General features: G+C 46.8%; 1 protein-coding gene across 6 annotated transcripts in view; it reads right to left on the minus strand.

Annotated features, from left to right (window-relative positions):
* Positions 1-25845, minus strand: part of LOC105494644 (zinc finger and BTB domain containing 8A) — a 66450-nt gene extending 40605 nt beyond the window's left edge. The window contains exons 1-3 of one of the 6 annotated variants that reach the window (XM_071096737.1): positions 25472-25839; positions 12750-12831; positions 8125-8176 (exon numbers count right to left, since the gene is read on the minus strand). The gene's annotated coding sequence lies outside the window, so the exon portion shown is untranslated. Of the gene's footprint in view, positions 1-1950; positions 2316-8124; positions 8177-12749; positions 12832-24588; positions 24894-25471 lie in introns of those variants that run through there. The other 5 variants (XM_071096729.1, XM_071096714.1, XM_071096734.1 and 2 more) reach the window with 5 other exon arrangements.
* Between the last annotated feature and the right edge of the window lie 478 nt (positions 25846-26323).

Consider the following 26323-nt stretch of genomic DNA (forward strand, 5'->3'; position numbering starts at 1 on the left):
TGGCTAATTTTTGTGTTTTTTTGTAAAGATGGGGTTTTGTCATCTTACCCAGGCAGTCTTGAACTACTGAGCTCAAGCAATCAACTCACCTTGGCTTCCCAAAGTGTTGGGATTACAGGCATAAACCACAGTGCCCAGCAAAAATGTATTTCTTACTGTGGGTTTCCGTAAGACAAATTTGAGAAACACTGGGCTAAACTGATTAACAACAGTATCAGTCACTTTGCAAAGTAACACTTTCTATGCTACCATTGTAGCAGAGGCAGAATGTCATTGATTTAGGGTGACTGCATTTGGTAGGAGGTGGGACTGTATGATCTCTCAGGATTGTTCCAACTTCAACATTTTTAAACTATTTTGTTGCAGTTAAATTATATACTACATATGTTTGTGTTTCTTACAATGAAATCCTGAAATAAATCAAGTTATACTATAAAATGCCAGCATAAATTGTTGGTTTTTTTTTTTTTTTTTTTTTTAGATACTCTAAAAATGAGAAACTATTGGTTTACTTGATGTATTAATTGTTTTAGGTATATTTTGCTATGGAACATGTGCACTTAATTTTTGGTATTTTGGTGAAAGATTAGAGACAGAGAGATGAATCCTTTTCCCTAAAGAGGTTATAGGTCAAAGGCTGAGGGTAGAGAATTTGTATCCCTAAATTCTAGAGAGGGAATTTCATTCTGCTTTTAAAGAATAATTCTGTTAAAAACAGGCTACTGGCTTCCATTACCCAGACATCTGTGTTACATTTTCACTTACCTAATAAAGCTTCAGACTTCTTTTCAATGTGAAATCATAAAAGCTCCAGACTTAAAGTGGCCAAAAAGTATTATGGTTTTATCACAGCTTATAAAGTAAAAATTCTAATATATCAATCACACTAGAAAAACACTGAAACTTGGCACTGGGATGGAGTAAAAATTGCAAAATACCAATCACATAGCGTTCTTAGGGATGAGTTATTCTAGCGCACTATTTTCTAGGGAATGAGTAATAAAGCAGTAATGTCCTTTGAGATCCTAAGGTAAAAAAGCCATAGAAATCTGGTGTGTCCTTTTCTGAGTGCTGTCACTTCTCACCATTCAAATACTGCAATGTCCTCAGGACCAGTGACAGCATGCTGACTGCTCACTGTGCCCATGGTTTCAAATTAGCTGTTGCAAAACTGAGATGAAATGACCTTGCTGGCATCTCAGTATCAATAACATTATTAAGAAGTGAGTTGTACTCCCCATCCTCTTTAATGTTTTGTCTCAGAGGCCGTTCCACCTAGAGATGACCAGGTTCTATCATGGGGCTTCCTCAACCCCTCTGGCTTGAGGGTGAGATGACTGGGGAAGAAGAACCTGTCTAAAATAAATTATCCTTAGGAAGAAGGTGGCTAGGTTTGGTGGTTTATGCCTGTGATCTCAGCACTTTGGGAGGCCAAGGTGGGCAGATCACCTGAGGTCAGGAGTTTGAAACCAGCCTGGCCAAGACGATGAAACCCCATCTCTACTAAAAAGACAAAAAAAAAAAAAAAAAAATTAGCTGGGTGTGGTGGTGGGGGCCTGTAATTCCAGCTACTTGGGAGGCTGAGGCAAGAGAACTGCTTGAACCCAGGAGGCAGAGGCTGCAGTGAGCTGAGATCATGCCATTGTACTCCAGCCTGGGTGACAAAGTGAGACCCCATTTCAAAAAAAGAAAAAGAAAGAAAGAAAAAGACAAAGAAGGTGTCAGCCCTAGGGGGGAAAAGGAGAGAAGTCCTGTAGGGCTGGGAATCAGGTCTTATAACTTTTCCTCATTAACTCCCTTTCCTTGGCGTCATAGCTGACTGTGACCTCAAAATCCTGGGCCCACGGAATCCTCCCACCTTGGCCTCCCAAAGTGCTGGGATTACAGGGCGAGCCATCGTGCCTGGTTTTGCTTCTCTTAATGTCTTCCCACCCCCAACCTCATTCTAACCTGATTCCATCAGGGAGCCTCTGGCAGTAGATGATTTGCCTCTGGGGGAAATGCAAACAACTAATAATCCCTGAAAAAGAGAACTAATCCTATAAGAAACAGAAAATAAGAGTTAAAACAATAAAGTACCTTGTAAGGATATAAAATAAAGAATGAGGTACACAGTATACCTACTTTAAAAATGTACCCTTGTTTGATATGAAACCTAAATGCAGTATATAACTCTGTGGACATGTCTTATAACATAAATGATTTACATTTTATAACACCAAAATAACAGTTTATACATAAAAATATTTCAGTACTTAAAAATAGCTCGGGGCTGGGTGTGGTGGCTCAAGCCCGTAATCCTAGCACTTTGGGAAGCCGAGGTGGGTGGATCACTTGAGGTCAGGAGTCTGAAAGGAGCCTGGCCAACATGGTGAAACCCCATCTCTACTAAAGTACAAAAAAATGAGCTGGGTGTGGTGGTGGGTGTCTATAATCCCAACTACTCGGGAGGCTGAGGCAAGGCAGGAGAATTGCTTGAATCAGGGAGGCAGAGACTGCAGTGAGCTGAGATCTCGCCATTGCACTCCAGCCTGGGCGACAGAGAGAGACTCCGTCTCACAAAAGAAAAGAAAAAAGAAAAATAAAAAGCCGCACGCGGTGGCTCAGGCCTATAATCCCAGCACTTTGGGAGGACGAGGCAGGCGGATCACCTGAGGTCGGGAGTTCGAGACCAACCTGACCAACATGGGGAAACCCCATCTCTACTAAAAATACAAAATTAGCTGGGCGTGGTGGTGCATGCCTGTAATCCCAGCTACTCGGGAGTCTGAGGCAGGAGAACTGCTTGAACCCAGGAGGCGGGGGTTGCAGTGAGCTGATTGCACCATTGCACTCCAGCCTAGGCAACAAGAGCGAAACTCCATCTAAAAAAATAAAAATTAAAAAATAGCTCTCATGCCTATAATCCCAACACTTTGGGAGACTGAGGCAGAAGGACTGCTTGAGCCCAGGAGTTCAAGACCAGCCTGAACAACATAGTGAGACCCTGTTTCTATAAAGAAAAAAAAATTTAAAAATTAGCTGGGTATGGTGGCCTCCTATAGTTTGGAGGCTGAGGCAGGAGATTCATGTGAGCCCAGGAGTTCGAGGCTGCAGTGAGCCATGATCACATCACTGCACTCCAGCCTGGGTGGCAGAGTGAGACTGTGTCTCAAATAAAAATAAAAAATAAATAAAAGAGTATGTACCACCTCCTTCCACTCTCTCTCTTGCTCCTGCTCCTGCATGTGAGACATGGGGTTGAGTTGTGCCCCCCAAAATTATATGCTGAAGTCTTAAACCCTGGTACCTACACAGGAGACCTTAATTTGGAAATAGGGTCTTTGCAGATACAATCAAGTTAAGATGAGGTCATCCTGGATTAGGGTGGTATCATTATAAGGAAAGATCTGGAGAAAGTAGGACACTGAGAAGACACACACAGGGGCTGGATGCGGTGTCTCCCACCTCTAATCCTAGCACTTTGGGAGGCCAAGGAAAGGCAGATTGCTTGAGGCCAGGAGTTTAAGACCAACCTAGGCAACAGGCTAGTCTCAGAAAAACAAAAATGGAAACAAAACCACACACAGAGAAGGAAGAACACTACGTGAAGACAGAAGCAGAGGCTGGAATTATGGAGCTACAACAGAAGGAATGCCAAGGATTGCTGGCACCCACCAGAAGCTAGGAAGAGGCAAGGAAGGACTCTGCCCTACAACCTTCAGAGGACGCATGGCCCTGTCAACACCCTGATTTCAGACTTAGCCTCCAGAACTGTGGGAGAAGACTCAACGTACTTTGCTTTGTAGGTGATATAATGCTAGGGTAGATGCTTGAAAGGCAAGTAGGTTTTCACTCAGAAAAAAAAAAAAAAAAAAGAGAAAAGCATTCTAGGCAGAAGATAGAGTTTGAGCCAAGGCACGGACTGGTATAATAAGAAAATAGGAAGTAAGGGCCGGGCACGGTGGCTCAAGCCTGTAATCCCAGCATTTTGGGAGGCCGAGGCGGGTGGATCACGAGGTCAGGAGATCGAGACTATCCTGGCTAACATGGTGAAACCCCGTCTCTACTAAAAATACAAAAAACTAGCTGGGCATGGTGGCGGGTGCCTGTAGTCCCAGCTACTTGGGAAGCTGAGGCGGGAGAATGGTGTGAACCCAGGAGGCGGAGCTTGCAGTGAGCCGAGATCACGCCACTGCACTCCAGCCTGGGAGACACAGCAAGACTCCATCTCAAAAAAAAAAAAAAAAAAAAAGAAAATAGGAAGTAAGTTGTTCAATATGGCTGGAGCACAGGGTGCAAAAGAGATGGTGAGAGATGGATGGAGCACCTTATTTGCTTTATGAAAGAGTTTGGGGCCGGGCGTGGGGGCTCACACCTACAATTCCAGCCCTTTGGGAGGATGAGGCAGGCAGATCACGAGGTCATGAGATCGAGACCATCCTGGCTAACATGGTAAAACCCTGTCTCTACTAAAAATACAAAAAAAAATTAGCTGGGCGTGGTGGCAGGCGCCTGTAGTCCCAGCTACTCAGGAGGCTGAGGCAGAAGAATGGCGTGAACCCAGGAGGTAGAGATTGCAGTGAGCCGAGATCGCAGCACTGCACTCCAGCCTGGGCAACTGAGCAAGACTCGACTCAAAAAAAAAAAAAAAAAAAAGAGTTTGGATTAGACCCTGTAAGCACTGGGGCAGGGGTGGGGGGGACATTAAGGGGTTTAATGCAAAGGAGAGAGGTGATTTAGTATTTGATCAAATCAGAGAGCAGTAAGAATGTCATCGGCAGTGAGATCAGGCAGGAGGCAGTTGTAATCTAGACAAAATGGTAGGGGTAGAAATGGAAGTGGTTGGGCTGCCGCATGGTGGCTCATGCCTGTAATCCCAGCACTTTGGGAGGCCAAGGTGGGCAGATCACTTGAGGTCAGGAGTTTGAGACCAGCCTGGTCAACATGGTGAAACCCTATCTCTACTAAAAATACAAAATTTAGCCAGGCATGGTGACATGTGCCTCCTGTAATCCCAGCTACTCAGGAGGCTGAGGTGGGAGAATTGCTTGAACCTGGGAGGCAGAGGTTGCAATGAGCTGAAGTTGCACCACTGAACTTCTCCAGCCTGGGTGACAGAGTGAGACTGCATCTCAAAAACAACAAGAAGAAGAAGAAAAAAAAAAAGAATGGAAGTAGTTGTGGGTAGTGGTAGGGTGGTATGAGTCTGTTTTCTGTTACTTATAACAACAACAACAAAAAGCTGAAACTGGGTGATTTATAAAGAAAAAGAAAAAAAGAAAAAATAACATCATGAAAAAGATAAAGGAAAAAAAGACAAATAAATGAAATTTATGTATTACAGTTCTGAAGGCTGAGACATCCCAGGTCAAGGGTCTACACCTGGTGAGGGCCTTCTTGCTCTTGGAGACTCTTTGCAGAGTCCTGGGACAGTGCAGAAGGATCGGTAGTGATACGGTTTGAATCTGTGTCCCTGGCCAAATCTCATGTAGAATTGTAATCCCCAGTGTTGGAGGTGGGGACTGACGGGAAGTGAATGGATCATGGAGGCAGAGTTCTCATGAATGGTTTAGCACCATCCCCACCTTGATGCTGTATAGTGAGTGAGTTCTCATGAGATCTCGTTGTGTGAAAGTGTGTGGCACCTCTCTTCCTCCTACTCCAGCCATGTGAAAATGCCTGCTCCTCCTATGCCTTCCATCATAACTGGAAGCTTCCTGAGGCCTCCCCAGAAGCAGAAGCTACTATGCTTCCTGTACAGCCTGCAGAACTGTGAGCCAATTAAACCTCTATTCTTTATAAATTACCCAGTCTCAGGTATTTCTTTATAGCAATGCAAGAACAGACTAGTACAGGTGGCAAGGGGCTGAGCGTGCTCACATCTCCCTTCCTCTTCTTATAAAACCACCAGTTCCCCCCATGATAACCCATTAATCCTTCATAACCCAATCACCTCTTAACGGCCCCACCTCTCAATACTGCCACATTGTGCCATGCATGGTGGCTCACGCTTGTAATCCCAGCACTTTGAGAGGCCAAGGCAGGCAAATCACTTGAGCCCTGGAGTTGGAGACCAGCCTGGGCAACATGGCAAAACCCTATCACTACAAAAAATACAAAGATTAGCCAGGCATGGTGGCATGCATCTGTAGTCTCAGCTACTCAGGAGGGTGAGGTAGGAGGATCACCTGAGCTTGGGGAGGTTGAGGCTGCAGTGAGCTGTGATCGTGCCACTGCACTCCATCCAGCCTGGGTGACACAATGAGACCCTGTCTCAAAAAAAAAAAAAAAAAAAAAAAAAAAAAAAAAATTTAAATTGAGGATTAAGTTTCAAAATGAGTTTTGAAGGGACCAACATTTAAACCACAGTAGTGGTGATGAAAATAAGTAGACAAGCCGGGCGCGGTGGCTCACGCCTGTAATCCCAGCACTTTGGGAGGCCAAGGTGGGCGGATCACAAGGTCAGGAGATCGAGACCACGGTGAAACCCCGTCTCTACTAAAAATACAAAAAATTAGCCGGGCGCGGTTGTGGGCGCCTGTAGTCCCAGCTACTCGGGAGGCTGAGGCAGGAGAATGGCGTGAACCCGGGAGGCGGAGCTTGCAGTGAGCCGACATCGCGCCACTGCACTCCAGCCTGGGCGACAGAGCGAGACTCCGTCTCAAAAAAAAAAAAAAAAAAAAAAAGAAAAGAAGTAGACAAGGCCAAGGCAGGTGGCTCAATGGAGACCAGCCTGGCCAACTTGGTGAAACCCCATCTCTACTAAAAATAGAAAAATTAGCCAGGTCCAGTGGTGGCGGGTGCCTGTAATTCCAGCTACTCGGGAGGCTGAGGCACAAAAAAGGCTTGAACCGGCGGGCTGAGGTTGCAGTAAGCCAAGATCACGCCACTGCACTCCAGCCTGGGTGACAAAGCCAGACACCGTCTCAAACAAAAAAAAAAAAAGAAAGAAAGAAAAGAAGTAGATAGAGATAAGCCAAAGAGGTAGAATCAGCAAGACTTGGAAGCAGCATAAATAACAGTGGGTAAACACATGGGCTATGCCATTAAAGTGAATCTAAGCCCCGGCTCTGCTGTGGTTTACACACCTATTTCCTCACCTATAAATGGGGGTTTATAAGAGTGCAGTACCTACTTCATGGAATTGTAGATTCAATGCGACATTGCAAATGTCAAGAACTCTGCAGGTGCCTGGGACACTGTAGCTGCTCAATAATATATGAGCCGCTGTTATAATTCTTATCATCATTGTTGTTATCCATCACCAGTTAGATACAGAAGATAACCTCAAACTTACTGAATTCCAAACTTACTATTGCTGCCTTTTCTTAACCCGTGAAATTTACTCCTTCATCTGTGTCTCCTTTCTTGGGAATTAATACCACTATCTCCCTATAGTGCCTAATCCAGGACCCAGGAACTGTCCCAGGCCAAACCTTTCCCTTCTCAGCCTCATATCTACATCCTTCAGACTTGGAGACTAATAAACGAATAAGTAAATGAATGGCACATGTTGAAAGTTCCCTACATGATTTGTTTTCAGTGTGTTCTACCCTCAGGATATCTTCCCTCCTCCAGATGTCTGATGAATATTTACTTCCATTTGCTTGTGTGTGTGTGTGTGTGTAATACTTCTCTTCTAGAATGTATTTGGTGTACTGTGTGATGAGAAGACCTAAATTTTTCCCTAAGTAGCTAACTACTGTAGATAAGAAGGAGGGAGGGGTGAGCAAGGAAGAAAATGGCCAGCTGGCTAGGTGCTAAGATAAATGATTGGCAGCATTTACATTGTTACCTCTTATTTAAAGTTTGATTTTTCAGAAACTCATCAGAAATGTGATTTGGTCCACAAAAAGATGATCTGTTTCTTACAGGCAAATGCCTTCCTACTTCCCTCCTTTTCCCCCATCCTCTGTCTTTAATCAAGCTCACAGAGTTTGTACATAGGTCTATATATGTTATATATGTGTATGTGATATGTCAGATATACCATATATACAAAAGAGACACAAGGCCATTTTATAAATTATGATGAAAAATGTAAACATCAAAGGGACAGATAATTGTTTTCCACTGACCAACATATTCTCCTTTCCTTATGAGGAGGTGATATGGAAAGTCAGTCATCAAAATGTTGCTCACCGAGCATGAAGTCAGTATAAGGATGTCTGGATATACGCTCAGGAAATCTAGGCTGGAGATAAAGATTTAGAAGTCATCAACAGAGGGTGGCATTGGAAAGTTTTAATAACTGATGATAAGAGTTTGGTAAAATGGACTGGGCGCAGTGGCTCACACCTATAATCCCAGCACTTTGGGAGACTGAAGCAGGTAGATGTTTGAGCTCAGGAGTTTGAGACTAGCCTGGGCAACATGGTGAAACCTCATCTCTATAAAAAATTATAAAAACTAGCTGGGTATGGTGGCATGGGCCTGTAGTCCCAGCTATTTGGGTTCTGAGGTGGGAGGATCACCTAGCCCAGGAGTTGGAGGCTGCAGTGAGTTCGGATTATGCCACTGCCCTTTAGCCTCAGGGACAGAGCAAGCAACATTTTATTTAAATTAAACAAAATGTTAATGAGATGGTTTCTATACATTTACATTTAGCATTATTTGCCCTGGAATCCAAGGCAAAACAAAAACAAACAAAAACAAAATCCTAGAGAAACAAATTATTTATATAGTTCTCACATCATTTTTTTGAGACAGTCTGGCTCTGTCACCCAGGCTGGAGTGCAATGGCATCATCTCAGCTCTGCAACCTCTGCCTCCCAGGTTCAAGTGATTCTCCTGTCTCAGCTTCCCAAGTAGCTGGGACTACAGGAGCGCACCACAACACCCGGCTAATTTTTGTATTTTTAGTAGAGACGGGGTTTCACCATGTTGGCCTGGCTGTTCTCGAACTCCTGGCCTCAAGTGATCCACCTGCCTTGGCCTCCCAAAGTGCTGGGATTACAGGTGTGAGCCACCGCAACACTGATCTTTTCCCCTTCCCTTTCACCCTTGAATGCGTACGATTCAAAAATAAGAAAACACTCTACTGATATGGAAAGTTAAGAAAGTTAAGTTCCCTTGTATCATACACATTGGTCTATACCTTGCTTTTTCTTTTTTCTGTTTTTGAGACAGAGTCTTGCTCTGTCGCCAGGCTGAAGTGCAGAGGCACAATCTTGGTTCACTGCAACCTCCGCCTCCCAGGTTCAAATGATTCTCCTCCCTCAGCCTCCCAAGTAGCTGGGACTACAGGCACCTGCCACCACACCTGGCTAATTTTTGTATTTTTAGTAGAGACTGGGTTTCACCATGCTGGCCAGGATTGTCTTGATATCTTGACCTCATGATCCACCTGCCTCGGCCTCCCAAAATGCTGGGATTACAGGCGTGAGCCACGGTGCCCGGTCCTATACCTTGCTTTTTCTTAAATTAAGTTTGAGACCAGGATGGCAAAATAGATTTTTAAAAATTAGTTGGGCATGATGGTGCATGCCTGTGGTCCCAGCTACTTGGGAAGCAGAGGCAGTGGATTGCTTAGGCCCAGGAGTTGGAGGCTGCAGTGAGCTATGGTAATACCACTGTACGTCGGCCTGGGCAACAGAGCAAGACCCTGTCTCTAAAAAATAAAAAATTGTGGCCGGGCGCAGTAGCTCACACCTGTCATCCTAGCACTTTGGGAGGCCGAGGCAGGTGGATCATGAGGTCAGGAGTTCAAGACTAGCCTGACCAACACGGTGAAACCCTGTCTCTACTAAAACTACAAAAATTAGCCAGGCGCAGTGGTACACACCTGTAATCCTAGCTACCCAGGAGGCTGAGGCAGGAGAATCACTTGAACCCAGTAGGTGGAGGTTGCAGTGAGCTGAGATCACATCACTGCACTCCAGCCTGGGGGACATAGCAAGATTCTGTCTCAGAAAAATAAATAAATAAATAAAAATAAAAAATTGCATGTGCCTGTAGTCCCAGCTACTTGGGAGGCTGAGGTGGGAGGGTCACTTTAGCCCGGGAGGTTGAGGCTACAGTGAGCAACAGTGATTGCACCACTGCACTCCAGCCTGGGCACACAGATGCTGTCTCAAAAAAAAAAAAAAAAAAAATTAAAATTAAAAATTTTTTTTTAAATTTGAAACAAGAAATTGGGAAGTCCAGAGTCCAGAGAAATAACTGGTTTAGAAGAAAAGCAATGACTTTGGTTTTATGTATGCTGGATTTGAGAGGAATGGGAAATCAGATAGATATGGCCAGGAGGCCACTGGAAATGCTGGTCTGAAGTTCACAGGGACACTCAGACTTGAAGATAGAGGAGCAAGAGAATCTGCAAATAGCGATTAAGTTGTTAGCAGAAATGAAGGGGCTCAGAGGAAACAAGGGCTGAGAGGGGAACCTGGAGGATTGCCCATGATTGTGGAGCAGGATGGGGAAAAGAAGCCAGTGTTACAGATAAGGAATTACAGGGAGAATTAAGAGAGCTTCGTGACACATTAGCCAAGGGTGGAGAATTTCAAGAAAGATGCAGTGAAGGGGTTAAAGGGCCAACAGGCAGTATTAAAGTAACTACCTGCATTGTCTCATTTAATCCTTACATGCAACCTATAGGGGAAATGGTATTATTATTATTATTATTTTTGAGACGGATTGCTGCTCTGTCGCCCAGGCTGGAGTGCAGTGGCACAATCTCGGCTCACTGCAAGCTCTGCTTCCTGGGTTCATGCCATTCTCCTGCCTCAGCCTCCCGAGTAGCTGGGACTACAGGCGCCCGCCACCACACCCAGCTAATTTTTTGTATTTTTAGTAAAGACAGGATTTCACTGTGTTAGCCAGGATAGTCTCAATCTCCTGACCTCGTGATCCACCCGTCTCGGCCTCCCAAAGTGCTGGGATTACAGGCGTGAGCCACTGTGCCTTGCCGGGAGATGGTATTATTATCTCCATTTTACAGAAAAGGGAGTTAACCCAGACAGTTACTCCAAGGCTGCATGATGCAGCTGTGGGAGGTCAGAATTCTGACACTGGTTCTACCACTAAATTAGTATTATGTCCATGGGCAAGTAACTTAAGTTTCTAGGCTTAACATCCTTCTCTGCAAATTAAAAGGACTGGTCTAGATAATCTCCAGTTCTTAATAATACAAGTATGTGGATCAAGCTAGAATGGGAGAAATATATACACAAGAGAGGCAATGAATTAAAAAATGTAGTTCCATACAATTGCCTGGATCCCAGTTTAAAAAAAAGATAAAAACCGGGTGTGGTGGCTCAGGTCTGTAACCCCAGCATTTTGGGAGGCCAAGGCGGGTGGATCACCTGAGGTCAGGAGTTCGAGACCAGCCTGACCAACATGGTGAAACCCCATCTCTACCAAAAATACAAAAATTAGCCAGGAGTGGTGGCGGGTGCCTGTAATCCCAGCTACTCTAGAGGCTGAGGCAGAAGTGCTTGAACCCGGGAGGCGGAGGTTGCCTCTGCACTCCAGTCTAGCCGACACAGCAAGACTCCATCTCAAAAAAATAAAAAATAAATAAATAAATAAGTAAAAGATTAAAATGTAATTCAAATATGTATCCTGGATGTTAAAAAAAAAAAAAAAAAAAGAATTCGGCCCACATTCACAAGGATACACTACACTTCCTTAAGAGAGAATTCGGCCGGGCGCGGTGGCTCAAGCCTGTAATCCCAGCACTTTGGGGGGCCGAGACGGGCGGATCATGAGGTCAGGAGATCGAGACCATCCTGGCTAACACGGTGAAACCCTGTCTCTACTAAAAAATACAAAAAATTAGCTGGGCGAGGTGGCAGACGCCTGTAGTCCCAGCTACTCAGGAGGCTGAGGCAGAAGAATGGACTAAACCTGGGAGGCGGAGCTTGCAGTGAGCTGAGATCCGGCCACTGCACTCCAGCCTGGGGACAGAGCGAGACTTCATCTCAAAAAAAAAAAAAAAAAAGAGAGAGAATTCAAAATAAAGATGTCATTTAAAAAAATTAGCAATCAGTGAACAGGGAGACCAAAAAGATCAGAACACTGAACATCTTAGACAGTGAATTTCCAAGAAATAAATCCATTCTCTAATATATAATATCTACAACTACAAAATTTTACCTTTTTTTTTTTTTTTTTTTTTGAGACAGAGTCTTGCTCTGTTGCCCAGGCTGGAGTGCACTGGCGTGATCTCGGCTCATTGCAACATCTGCTGCCTGGGTTCAAGTGATTCTCCTGCCTCAGTCTCACAAGCGCTGAGATTACAGGCACCCAGCACCACGCCTGGCTAATTTTTGTATTTTTAATAGAGATGGGGTTTCGCCATGTTGACCAGATTGGTCTCGAACTCCTGACCTCAGGATATCTGCCTGCCTTGGCCTCCCAAAATGCTGAGATTACGCGCATGAGCTACCGCACCCAGCCCAAAATTCTACTTTTTTTTTTTTTGAGATGGACTTTCAATTTTGTTGCCCAGGCTGGAGTGCAATGGCGGCATCTCGGCTCACCGCAACCTCTGCCTCCCAGGTTCAAGGAATTCTCCTGCCTCAGCCTCCCGAGTAGCTGGGATTACAGGCATGTGCCACCACGCCCGGCTGATTTTGTATTTTCAGTAGAGACAGGGTTTCTTCATGTTGGTCAGGCTGGTCTCGAACTCCCGACCTCAGGTGATCTGTCTACCTTGGCCTCCCAAAGTGCTGGGATTACAGGCATGAGCCACAGCACTCGGCCCCAGAATTTTACTTTTTAATCTATGCATTTAAGTGAGGTAGATCAAGAATTAAAATTTGTCATACCTGGAAATTTATGAATGCTGCTCTTGAATGGAGTAAAAAAGAGAAGATTCTAAGTCAAACAGTCTGTGTTTGCAGGATTGTCCTGTAGAGAGAGAAAAGAGATATTTATAATGTACTTTTGTAATAAGAGGTAGAAAGATCTGCTAAGGTTCATAATATTTATTTAAATAAATTATATAAGGGCCAGGCACGGCAGCTCACGCCTGTAATCCCACCACTTTGGGAGGCCAAGGCAGGCAGATAACCTGAGGTCAGGAGTTTGAGACCAGCCTGGCCAACATGGTGAAACCCCATCTCTACTAAGTATACAAAAATCAGCCGGGCATGGTGGCAGGTGCCTGTAATCCCAGCTACTCGGGAGGCTGCGGAGGGAGAATTGCTTGAACCCGGGAGGCGGAGGCTGCAGTGAGCCAAGATCGTGCCACTGCACGCCAGCATGAGTGACAGAGCGAGACTCTGTCTCAAAACAAACAAACAAACAAAAATTATATAAGAGCCGCTGTCACATATCTTTTTTTTTTTTTTTTTTTTTTTTTTGAGACGGAGTCTCGGGAGCGCAGTGGCCGGATCTCAGCTCACTGCAAGCTCCGCCTCCCGGGTTTACGCCATTCTCCTGCCTCAGCCTCCTGTGTAGCTGGGACTACAGGCGCCCGCCACCTCGCCCGGCTAGTTTTTTGTATTTTTTTAGTAGAGACGGGGTTTCACCGTGTTCGCCAGGATGGTCTCGATCTCCCGACCTCGTGATCCGCCCGTCTCGGCCTCCCAAAGTGCTGTGATTACAGGCTTGAGCCACCGCGCCCGGCCTTTTTTTTTTTTTTTTTTTTTTTTTTTTTTTTTTTTTTTTTTTTTGAGACAGAGTCTTGCTCTGTCCCCCAGGCTGGAGTTCAGTGGCGCGATCTCAGCTCACTGTAAGCTCCGCCTCCCGGGTTCACGCCATTCTCCTGCCTCAGTCTCCCGAGTAGCTGGGACTACAGGCGCCCGCCACCACGCCCGGCTAGTTTTTTGTATTTTTAGTAGAGACGGGGTTTCACCGTGTTAGCCAGGATGGTCTTGATCTCCTGACCTCGTGATCCGCCCACCTCAGCCTCCCAAAGTGCTGGGCTTACAGGCTTGAGTCACCGTGCCTGGCCAGATATCATTTTTAACATATAAAAATAGATTATCTGGCACAGATTATTATTAATAATAGTTAATAGAAAACCATTAATAATTAATATTGATAATATATAATACATAACAAATATGTAATATAATATACAATGATATAAAATATACAACATAAATAAATCATTAATATTAATAATAGAAAAATCATTTGGCTTCAAATTGGCTTGGAACTCTTTTTAAAGAACTACATTTTATATACATATTTTTATGTTTTATATATATATCTTTTTAACCTCAATCTTTATAAGAGATTTCCGGCCGGGCGCGGTGGCTCAAGCCTGTAATCCCAGCACTTTGGGAGGCCGAGACAGGCGGATCACGAGGTCAGGAGATCGAGACCATCCTGGCTAACACGGTGAAACCCCGCCTCTACTGAAAAATACAAAAAAAAACCTAGCCGGGCGAGGTGGCAGGCGCCTGTAGTCCCAGCTACTCGGGAGGCTGAGGCAGGAGAATGGCGTGAACCCGGGAGGCGGAGCTTACAGTGAGCCGAGATCCGGTCACTGCACTCCAGCCTGGGCCACAGCGCAAGACTCCGTCTCAAAAAAAAAAAAAAAAAAGAGATTTCCAATATTAAAATACATTATGGCAAATCAAAAGCAATCCTTTTTTTGTTTTGTTTTGGTTTTTTTGAGATGGAGTCCCACTCTGTCACCCAGGCTGGAGTGAAGTGGTGTGATCTTGGCTCAATGCAACCTCCGCCTCCCTGGTTCCAGCAATTCCCCTGCCTCAGCCTCCCGAGTAGCTGGGATTACCGGCACACACCACCACACATAGCTAATTTTTTTGTATTTTTAGTTGAGACAGAGTTTTTTCATGTTGGCCAGATTGGTCTCGAAATCCTGACCGACCTCAGGCAATCCGCCCGCCTGGGCCTCCCAAAATGCTGGGATTATACGCATGAGCCACTGCGCCTGGCCATTTGGTTTATTTTTTAAGACAGTCTCACTTTGTCACTCAGGCTAGAGTGCAGTGGCACAATCACAGCTCACTGCAGCCTTGATCTCCCAGGCTTATGCGATTCTCCCTCTTCAGTCTCCCAAGTAGTTGGGACTACAAGTACCCATCACCAAGTTTGGCTAATTTTTGTATTTTTTAGAAAGACAAGGTTTTGTCATGCTGCCCAGGTTGGTCTCCAACTCTTGGGCTCAAGTGATCCCCCCACTTCCGCCTCCAAAAATGCTGGAATTATAGGCATGAGCCACTGTCCCCAACCCAAACATACTTTTTAACTTTGACAAGAAAATAAATTTAAGACAACACTATTCAAAGGCAGGCCAGTAGATGATACCAAGATAGTAAGTCCTATTGCTCTTTTCCTCCAAATGTCATCAATGTGTTTTGGAAGAAAACTGAACACAACAGCTTTAAAAATTCAACATATCTTGAAAAAAAAAAAAAAAAAGAAAATACAGGCAAATATAAAGAAGAGGAGCTGGGCCCAGTGGCTCACGCCTGTAATCCCAGCATTTCAGGAGGCAGAGGCATGAAGGTCACTTGAAGCCAGGAATTCCAGACCAGCGTAGGGAGCATAGTGAGACCTCTCTCTAAATAAATAAGAAAACAGGCCGGGCGCGGTGGCTCAAGCCTGTAATCCCAGCACTTTGGGAGGCCGAGACGGGTGGATCACGAGGTCAGGAGATCGAGACCATCCTGGATAACACGGTGAAACCCCGTCTCTACTAAGAAATACAAAAAACTAGCCGGGCGAGGTGGCGGGCGCCTGTAGTCCCAGCTACTCGGGAGGCTGAGGCCGGAGAATGGCGTGAACCCGGGAGGCGGAGCTTGCAGTGAGCTGAGATCGCGCCACTGCACTCCAGCCTGGGCTACAGAGCGAGACTCCGTCTCAAAAAAATAAAAAAGAAAAGAAAACAAACTGAAATAACCTTTTTCTTTTTTTTGAGATGGAGTTTCGCTCTTGTTGCCCAGGTTGGATGCAATGGTGCGACCTCTGCTCACCACCAACTCTGCCTCCCAGGTTCAAGTGATTCTCCTGCCTCAGCCTCCCGAGTAGCTGGGATTACAGGTATGCACCACCACACCCGGCTCATTTTCTGTTTTCGGTAGAGACGGGATCTCTCCATGTTAGTCAGGCTGGTCTCAAACTCCCGATCTCAGGTGATCCGCCCGCCTCAGCCTCCCAAAGTGCTGGGATTACAGGCGTGAGCCACCATGCCCAGCTTGTTGTTTTTTTTTTTTTTTTGAGACAGTCTCACTCTGTCACTCAGGCTGGAATGCAGTGGTGTGACCATGGCTCATTGTGGCCCTGACCTCTCAGGCTCAAGTGATCCTCCAGCCTTAGCCTTCTAAGTAGCTGAGACTACAGGTTTACCAGGCTAAATTTTGTATTTTTGTAGAGACGGGGTTTTGCCATGTTGCCCAGGCTGGTCTTGAAATCCTAGGCTCAAGTGATCCTCCCACCTTGTTGGAATAATAGGCATGAGCCACTGTGCCTGGCCCAAAATTAATAGTTTTTGAGAACAAGTCGTTGCCACACTAAAAGCTCATCTGTCACCTAGCCCTAATGAGTTAGAAGGGCATTCAGAGAATGGCATTTACTTGGATTGCTTCACTGTTTCAACACTGCCACTAAAGGGCATATTAACTACTGTCCAGTGTACAAGTATAGTGGTAACTTGTGGCTTTTTTTTTTTTGAGACAGAGTCTCTCTCCTGTTGCCCAGGCTGGAGTGCAATGCACGATCTTGGCTCACTGCAACTTCTGCCTGCCGGGTTCCAGCGATTCTCCTGCCTCAGCCTCCTGAGTAGCTGGGACTGCAGGAGCCCACCACCACGCCCGGCTAATTTCTGTATTTTTAGTAGAGGCGGGGTTTCACCATATTGGCCAAGCTGGTCTCGAACTCCTGACCCTGTGATCCACCTGCCTCGGCCTCCCAAAGTGCTGGGATTACAGGTGTGAGCCACCGTGCCCGGCCTAATATTCTAATTAATATTCTAATTAATATAAAGCCCAGCTTTTTAAGAGAACTGCTTTCTTTTTCTTTTTCTTTTTTTTTTTTGTTGCGGCAGGGTCTCATTCTCACCCAGGCTGGAGTACAGAGGCACGATCTTGGCTCACTGCAACCTCTGCCTCCCAGGTTCAGGGATGCCTGCATGTCAGCCTCCCGAGGAGCCGGGACCAGAGACGTGTACCACCACACCCAGCTAATTTTTTTGTATTTTTTGTAGAGATGGGGTCTCGCCACGTTGCCCAGGGTGGTCTCGAACTCCCGGACTCAAGCAATCCACCCACCATACTGGCCTCCAAAGAGTTGGGATTACAGGCGTGAGACACCGCATCTGGTCAAAATAACTGATTTCTGAGCACAGTCTGTGCCCTCAACAGTTTTTACATACTGATGGAATGCTATTTTTTCAGATAACCACCAAGGTCCACTCCAGCAGATATTAGAGTAGATCTGTGGATGAACACTCTGAACACTCACGATCCTTTTTTTTTTTTTTTTTTTTTTTTTAAAGGGTCTCAATATATTGCCCAGGCTGGTCTTGAACTCCTGGGCTCAAGAGATCCGCCCACCTCGGCCTCCCAAAGTGCTAAGATTACAGGCATGAGCCACCACGCCCAGCATCAGCATCCTTTCTAACTTCCTTCTGGAAAACTAAAAAGTACATTTCCCAGACTCCTTTACAATTCAGTTTCCCCATGTGAAATGTGGCCCATCAGTGGGATGTTGTGAGATCTGGAAGGCAGAAATGAGGTGGGAACCATCTTTCTTCTGTTTTGGCTGTTAATGCAGGCAAGCACATTTATGGAAACATTGTATTTTTTTCTCATAGCAGCATTCCAGTGTCAAAAGCTTCATGATTGGCAAGAGACAAACATGGTGAAGACAGGAATCACTATTTGGTAGGAGTTCAGGGGAAGTTCAGGGGTAGCAGGGTTGTTTCCTTTTATTTAGTTATTTTCAGAGGCAAGGTCTCACTCTGTCATCCAGGATGAAGTGCTGAAGTGCAGTGGTGCAATCATAGCTCACTGTAAACTTGAACTCCTGGGCTCAAGGGGATCCTCCCACTTTGGCCTCTCAAAGTGCTAGATTACACAGCACACTGCCTATAGCAGTTAGTTGACCTTAAATTACACTAGCAACGTCATTGGGAGCCTCCTGATTCCCTCCCTGGGGCGCCTGTTAGGCAGTCTTTTGTTTTTGAGACGGAGTTTTACTCGTTGCCCAGGCTGGAGTGCAATGGTGTGATCTCAGCTTACTGCAACCTCCACTTCTCGGGTTCAAGCCACTTTCCTGCCTCAGCCTCCCAAGTAGCTAGGATTACAGGAACGCGCCACCACACCTGGCTAATTTTTATATTTTTAGTAGAGACGGGGTTTTACCATGTTGGCCAGGCTGGTCTCGAACTCTTGACCTCAGGTGATCCACCCGCCTCTGCCTCCCAAAGTGCTGAGACTACAGGCGTAAGCCACAGCACCCGGTCAGGTGTTTTTTGTTTTGTTTTTTGTTTTGTTTTGTTTTGAGACGGAGTCTCACTCTGTCCTCCAGGCTGGAGTGCAGTGACGTGATCTCGGCTCACTGCAACCTCTGCCTCCTGGGTTCAAGCGATTCTGTCTCTGCCTCTGGAGTAGCTGGAACTGCAGGTGCGGGCCACCACAGCTGGCTAATTTTTATATTTTCAGTAGAGATGAAGTTTCCCCATATTGGCCAGGGTGGTCTCGAACTCCTGACCTCAAGATCCACCTGCCTCGGCCTCCCAAAGTGCTGGGATTACAGGTATGAGCCACGGTGCCTGGCCCCGGCCAGGTATTTCTTTTTCTTTTTCTTTTTTTTTTTTGAGATGGAGTCTCGCTCTCTCGCCCAGGCTGGAGTGCAGTGGCCGGATCTCAGCTCACTGCAAGCTCCGCCTCCCAGGTTTACGCCATTCTCCTGCCTCAGCCTTCCGAGTAGCTGGGACTATAGGCACCCGCCACCTCACCCGGCTAGTTTTTTGTATTTTTTAGTAGAAACGGGGTTTCACCGTGTTAGCCAGAATGGTCTCGATCTCCTGACCTTGTGATCCGCCCGTCTCGGCCTCCCAAAGTGCTGGGATTACAGGCTTGAGCCACCGTGCCTGGCCAGGTATTTCTTTTTATCAATGTGAGCATGGACTAATACAGGGATAATAATAATACCTATAGCTTATAGAGCTGTGAGATGGAGAAAATCAGAAGATAATCCAAGCAACATGCTTATAACAGTGCCTGGTTTATAACAAGCCCTTGATAAATGTCAGCTATTATTATTATTGTTAATTATCTAAACATTTAAAAACACTGCTTTCACTGAGTATAAAATGTAAACATTTTAGAATTTTATTACAACACATTTTCTTGTCTTATACAAATGTGGATACAGAAGGTCAGGTGGGGTGGCTCAAGCCTGTAATCCTAGCACTTTGGGAGGCTGAGGCGGTTTATCACCTGAGGTCAGGAGTTCAAGACCAGTCTGGCCAACATGGCGAAACCTTTCCTGTGTGTGTTTATTTATTTATTTTTGGAGACAAAGTCTTGCTCTATCCCCCAGGCTGGAGTGCAGTAGCACGATCTTGGGTCACTGCAACCTCTGCCTCCTGGGTTCAAGCAGTTCTCCTGCCTCAGCCTCCTGAGTAGCCAGAATTACAGGCACCCACCACCATGCCGGGCTAATTTTTGTATTTTTAGTAGAGACGGGGTTTTGCCATGTTGGCCAGGCTTGTCTTGAACTCCTGACCTTGGGTGATCCACCCACTTTGGCCTCCCAAAGTGCTGGGATTACAGGCGTGAGCCACCGTGCCCAGCTTTCCTGTGTTTAGATACGTTTAGATACACAAACACTTACCATTGTTTTAAAAATGCCTATAATAGGCCGGGCGCGGTGGCTCAAGCCTGTAATCCCAGCACTTTGGGAGGCCGAGGCGGGTGGATCACGAGGTCAGGAGATCGAGACCATCCTGGCTAACATGGTGAAACCCCGTCTCTACTAAAAATACAAAAAACTAGCCGGGCGTGGTGGCGGGCGCCTGTAGTCCCAGCTACTCGGAGGCTGAGGCAGGAGAATGGCGTGAACCTGGGAGGCGGAGCTTGCAGTGAGCCGAGATCGCGCCACTGCACTCCAGCCTGGGTGACACAGCGCGAGACTCCGTCTCAAAAAATAAATAAATAAATAAAATAAATAAAATAAAAAATAAAAATGCCTATAATATTATGCTATACAGGATTGTAGCCTAGGAGCTATAGACTATACCATACAGCCTAGGTGTATAGTAGGCTATTCCAGCTAGGTTTGTGTAAGCACATTCTATGATGTTCACACAGTGACAAAAATCACCTAACAACACATTTCTCAGAACATATCCCCATCATTAAGTGACATATGACTGTATATACTACAACATGGGTGAACCTTAGAAACCTCATGCTGGCTGGGAACAGTGGTGTGAGCCTGCAGTCCCAGCTACTTGGAAGGCTGAGGCAGAGGACTGGTTGAGCCCAGGAGGTCAAGGATGTAGTGAACTAGGATTACGCCACCACAATCCAGTGTGGGTGACAGTGAGATCCTGTCTCTAAAAAACAAACAAGGCCAGGTATGGTGGCTCACGCCTGTAATCCCAGCACTTTGGGAGGCCGAGGTGGGCGGATCACAAGGACAGGAGATCGAGACCACCCTGGCCAACATGGTGAACCCTGTCTCTACTAAAAATACAAAAAATTAGCCGGGCGTGGTGGCCGGCGCCTGTAGTCCCAGCTACTCGGGAGGCTGAGGCAGGAGAATGGAGTGAACCCGGGAGGCGGAGCTTGCAGTGAGCTGAGATTGTGCCACTGCACTCCAGCCTGGGTGACAGAGCGAGACTCTGTCTCAAAAAAAACAAAAAACAAAAAAAACCCCTCATGCTAAGTTACAGAAACTAGTCATAAAAAACAGATTTTATTCACATGAAATACCCAGAATGGGTAGATCCACATAGGAAGTAGATGAGGGGTTATCAGGAGCTAGGGAGACATGGGAGTGGGGAGTGACTATTAACAAGCATGGGGTTTCTTTATGCAAGTGATGAAAATATTCTGGAGTTAAGAGGGTCATGATGGTTGCACAATTTTGTAACCATATTAAAAAACTGAATTGTACACTTTAAAAGGGGTAAATTTTATGGTATAAGAGTTATATCTCAGGCCAGGCGTAGTGGCTCACACCTGTATTCCCAGCACTTTGGAAAGCCGAGGTGGGTGGATCACCTGAGGTCAGGAGTTCAACACCAGCCTGACCAACATGGTGAACCCTCATCTCTATTAAAGTACAAAAAATGAGCTGAGCATGCTGGCAGGCTCCTGTAATCCCAGCTACTTGGGAGGCTGAGGCAAGAGAATTGCTTGACCCTGGGAGGCGAGGTTGCAGTGAGCCCAGATCGCACCATTGCACTTCAGCCTGGGAAAGAACAGCGAAACTCCGTCTCAAAAAAAACCAGTTATATCTCGAAAAAAAATAGGAATTGTCCTATACATTGGGGTCAGTTACAACTTGATATTCACATTGAAAGGATTTTAACGTAACACGCATTCATAGCCGTACTCTTGAGTCATCAAAAAAGGTTTATTTTCAGAATTATGTGATTAGGTCATGGAAATGGGTAATGCATTTCAGATTTTCTTCTTCCAGTAGAGTGAGTTTATACGTTGAAACAGCAAGTTAGATCAATTTATATGGGACATCCAAAATCCAAATGGAAACATTTTAAATATCTGTAAGAGTTAAATATTATAATAGTCCCAAGAATATAACAGAATTCAAGACTTCCATCAAGTTCAATGATCTTTAAAAAGGTGGTTGGGAAAGACAATTACACATTTTAGGAACCATTAAGTTCGAAGGTCTTTGGAATAGAAGCAAAAGACATGTATTTCTATGAGTAGACAGAAGATTTAGGTAGCAAGTGTAACTTGAACTAAGGTTGTGGTTGAGAAGATCAACTCTCTCTCTCTTTTTTTTTTTTTTTTTGAGACAGAGTCTTGCTCTGTCACCCAGGCTAGAGTGCAGTGGCGCGATCTTGGTTCACTGCAATCTCTGCCTCCCGGGTTCAAGCCATTCTCCTGCTTCAGCCTCCCAAGTAGTTGTGATTACAGGTGCCTGCCACTGCGCCCTGCTAATTTTTGTATTTTTAGTAAAGATGGGGTTTCACCATCTTGTCCAGGCTGGTCTCGAACTCCTGACCTCGTGATTCACCCCCCCCCCACCCTCCACACCCCAACCTCCCAAAGTGTTGGGATTACAGGCACGAGCCACCACACCCGGCTGAGAGGATCAACTCTTTTTTTTTTTTTTTTTTTGAGACGGAGTCTCGCTCTGTCACCCAGGCTGGAGTGCAGTGGCCAGATCTCAGCTCACTGCAAGCTCCGCCTCCCGGGTTCACGCCATTCTCCTGCCTCAGCCTCCCGAGTAGCTGGGACTACAGGCGCCCACCACCTTGCCCGGCTATTTTTTTGTATTTTTTTAGTAGAGACGGGGTTTCACCGTGTTAGCCAGGATGGTCTCGATCTCCTGACCTCGTGATCCACCCGTCTCGGCCTCCCAAAGTGCTGGGATTACAGGCTTGAGCCACCGCGCCCGGCCTAAAATGCCTTTAATACCCCATTAAACCCACTGTAAAGTCAAAAAATCATAAGTTAAGCTATTGTAAGTCAGTGATCGTCTGTATTAAAAACATTTAACAGTGGTGGTTTGAACATTTGTATCCCCTCCAAAATTCATGTTGAAACTTCATCCCCAAGGCCGGGCACGGTGGCTCACGCCTGTAATACCAGCACTTTGGGAGGCCAAGGCGGGCGGATCAGAGGTCAGGAGATCAAGACCATCCTGGCTAACACGGTGAAACCCCATCTCTACTAAAAAACACAAAAAAATTAGCCAGGCGTGGTGGTGGGCGCCTGTAGTCCCAGCTACTGGAGAGGCTGAAGCAGGAGAATGGCGTGAACCCGGGAGGCGGAGCTTGCAGTGAGTCGAGATAGCGCCACTGCACTCCAGCCTGGGCGACAGAGCAAGACTGTCTCAAAAAAAAAAAAAAAAAAAAAAAAAAAAACTCATCCCTATTGCAACAGTATCACCTTTAGGAGGTGATTGGGCCACGAAGGCTCTGCCCTCATGGATGGAATTAACGCCCTTATAAAAGGACCTGAGGGAGTGAGTTTGGCCCCTCTTGCCCTTCTATCCCTTCTGCCATGTGAAGACACAGCAGTCCTCCCATCCAGAGGATGCAGCAACGCGGTGCCATCTTGGAAGCAAAGAGCAGCCCTCACTAGGCACCAAACTGCCTGGACTTCCCAGCCTCCAGAAGTGTGAGAAATAAATTTCTGTTCTGTGTAATTACCCAGTCCCAAAGTATTTTTATAGCTGCACAAATGGCATGAGACAGAAAAGATTTAGAATAAAAACACTTAAGAGAATCAAAACTATAGTTGGGAAAAGCCTCATTGAGAAGATGGTATTTGGGTAAAGTCCAAAGGAAGTAAGAGTCATGTGGGTGTCTGGGGAAACAGTATTTCAGGCAAAGGGAAAAGCAAGCGCAAAGGCCCTGAGGTGAGCAGCGGGGAAGCAATGGGATATGGAGTCAGAAAGGGAAAGCAAATCATGAGAGAAGTAGGACATAGTGAGACCAGATGCTGTAAGGCTGCATAGACTATTATGGAGCTTTTGGCTTTTAAACTGCGTAAGATGGGGAACCACTGACCAATTTTGAGCACAAAAGTAACAAAAGCTTCATTCAAGGGAATCAAACACATCAAATCCTTTAAATATGATTAACATATCATTGTGTCACTGAGTTAAATCTATTAGACATAGTTGTATCTAAAAATTAGATTTAAATGATACAGGATGAATCAATATTACTCTATCTTACAAAGTTTTTCATGGCCTCAAATCATTAACAGCAAAGCTGGTGATTTCAGGGCTTGGAGATAAGGGTTAGTGGCTTGGCCTCCTTCCTGGAGTCCCTACTCATTATGCCTCCTGCTGACATTTTTGAGCACAATCCACCCAGACACCCATTTGGTCAAGGGCCCTAAGCCAGATTCTCACTTCCCAGTTGCCACTTGTGTGGCCAGAGAGGTTCCCAGGAATAAAGACATCTGATCCCTGCTTATCAGTGAGGGGCTCTTGCTCCAGTCCACAAATGCATCCATACCTGAGGCATGGAGGAGATTAAGACTGGAGCAGAAGCTTGCTGGGGATTTTGGAGGCTTTCCTGAAAAAGATCATCAGTTAAGGTTTTCAGCGCAGGGAAGCGCTGTGTAAGATTGGCCCTTCTAAAGACTCCTCTGGAGGTACCTTAGGAGGGAAGGCAGGACGGGAACAGGAGGTCCTGGGTGGCTATGTCACCCTGGCCTAGAGGTGAAACGCCATGCTTCACACGTGTTCCCTCATTTGCAAAGTGGAATTACCGTCAGCCTAAGTGGTTGTTTTATGTGAAATTAAGTGAAATAATTCATATAGGTGAAAGCACTCCATTTAAAGTTGTGCAAATATAAAGGTTTATCAAGCAGTGATACTGACGTGTGGTTAGAAGCCCACCAGGTGTGTGTGTAAATCTACCGCTTCCAAACGCGTCTCAGAATGATGTGGAGTAGGGCCATTGGAACAATCAGCGATAAATAAGCGCATCTGAAGGGGAAGGGAACAAGCCGCTGACTAACTCACAAAAGAGGCGGTCAGCATGGGTAGAGATGAGCATGTACGGTTCCGTCCAGAAGCAAATAGTTGGAGCTCAACATTGGTTAGGCGCGGTGAGTTAGCCCTCGGTTTTCTAAGCCCAGATGTCGCATCTTGACATAAAACCAAGGATGGAGGCTGTACCGAGAAATTCGGGCTACTGCCCTGGGAGCCAGGCTCACCGGCAGCGCCCCTGGCCGCGCCCGCAGAGGCTCCGGCTCCGGCCCCGGCCCTGCCCTCCTCGCGCGCCCCCCCGGCGGCCGCCCGTTTTTGCGCCGCGCAGCCCGAGCCCCTCCGGAGTCCGCGGCGCTCGACGGCTCCAGACACGCCCGGCGCCGTCCCCGCCGCCTTCCCGCCGCCGCCGCCAGGAGGCTCCGCGCGCCTTCCCGCCTTTCCCCGGGCCGGGCCGGGCGGCTAGGCGGGCGCGGGCGGCGACGGCGCGGCCATTGTCCCGCAGCCCCTCCCGGGCGCGCAGGAGGGGCCGGCCTGGCGGGCTGGGCGGCGCGGCCGGGCGCGGGGAGGGGCGGCCGGGAGCCGGTGCCCACCAACGCCCGCCGCCGCCCCGGGCTCGGCCCGCCGCCGCCGCCCGCGCGTCCTCCGTGGCCGCCCACAGCCCCTCGGAGCCGGCGCCGCCGCCGCCGCCGCCGCTGCGCCCCGGGCTGCAAATGGCGCCCGCTCGCCTCGGCGCCTCCCGCCGCGCTCCCGGCCCGGGGACGTCTTGGGGAGGCGCGCCCAGGGCCCGCATCTCAGCACCGCCGCCGCCCGGGCCGTGAGAGCCCGCGGCGCCTCCGCCCGCGGCCAGGCTCGCGGCGGGTCCCGGGCAGCCCCGACGCCCGCCCGCCCTCCGCCGGCGCCGCGCGCCGCCACTTACCGCGGGCCGCGGCGCACCGGCCGGTCGCGCGCGCGGGCCGGGGGAAGATTCTTGGTTCTCGGCTGGGGAAGGACCCCCTTTCGAGGCCGTTCCTTTGCGCCCTAAAACAAGTAGCCCCAACGTGAGAGAAACAAAAGGTATTTGCTGACGTGGGCGTTGGACAGAAACGCCCGAGGGCTGGGGACACAATTAAAGGGGCAACGCACAGATTTCAGGCACCAACCAGCAGCTTCGCCCACTCCCCCTGCCCTTGCCCACACCCGCTGCACGCTCCAGAGGCACCGGGGTGCCCAGATTCTCTAGCAGTTGACTGCGGATCATGATTTTAGTCAGGAGCTGAAATTTAAAATTGTACTTTACGTTGGGAAAGGCGCCTCCGGAGGGCAGAAGGGCTGGATTTCTAGGATCTGGGGAATTTGGTTTAGGAAAGAGGGAGGGACTTAGGCGTGCCCACAATTACTGTATAAGTACATGTGACATTATTGTACTTAAGTTTAGCAACGTCAAATGCAAAAGATTTCCACAGAATTTTCCCTTGTATTGAAGCAGTTATTTTAGTTGAGGATAACCTTTTCTAAACCTCTACAGGTCAGAAGCATTTCATTTGAAGAGGAAAACCCAGAGAAGCTAAGAGAACATAATTCCTAGTTTAAGTCCAGAGAAATACAAAATTAGTAAAAACAGCAAGTTCCGTCTTTTCCAATACAAGCATTCATTGTATACCAAGCTTCCTCTGACAAATTTACATCTCTAATATTTAGAGTACAGATATCAGGTTATACATTTGCTAAAATAGTAAATCAGTGGATTTTCACTGTTACTATAGAAGCATTACTTCTATAAATTAGTTTC

This window comes from Macaca nemestrina, chromosome 1 (genome assembly GCF_043159975.1).
Source record: "Macaca nemestrina isolate mMacNem1 chromosome 1, mMacNem.hap1, whole genome shotgun sequence".
NCBI classification, from domain to species: Eukaryota; Metazoa; Chordata; class Mammalia; order Primates; family Cercopithecidae; genus Macaca; species Macaca nemestrina.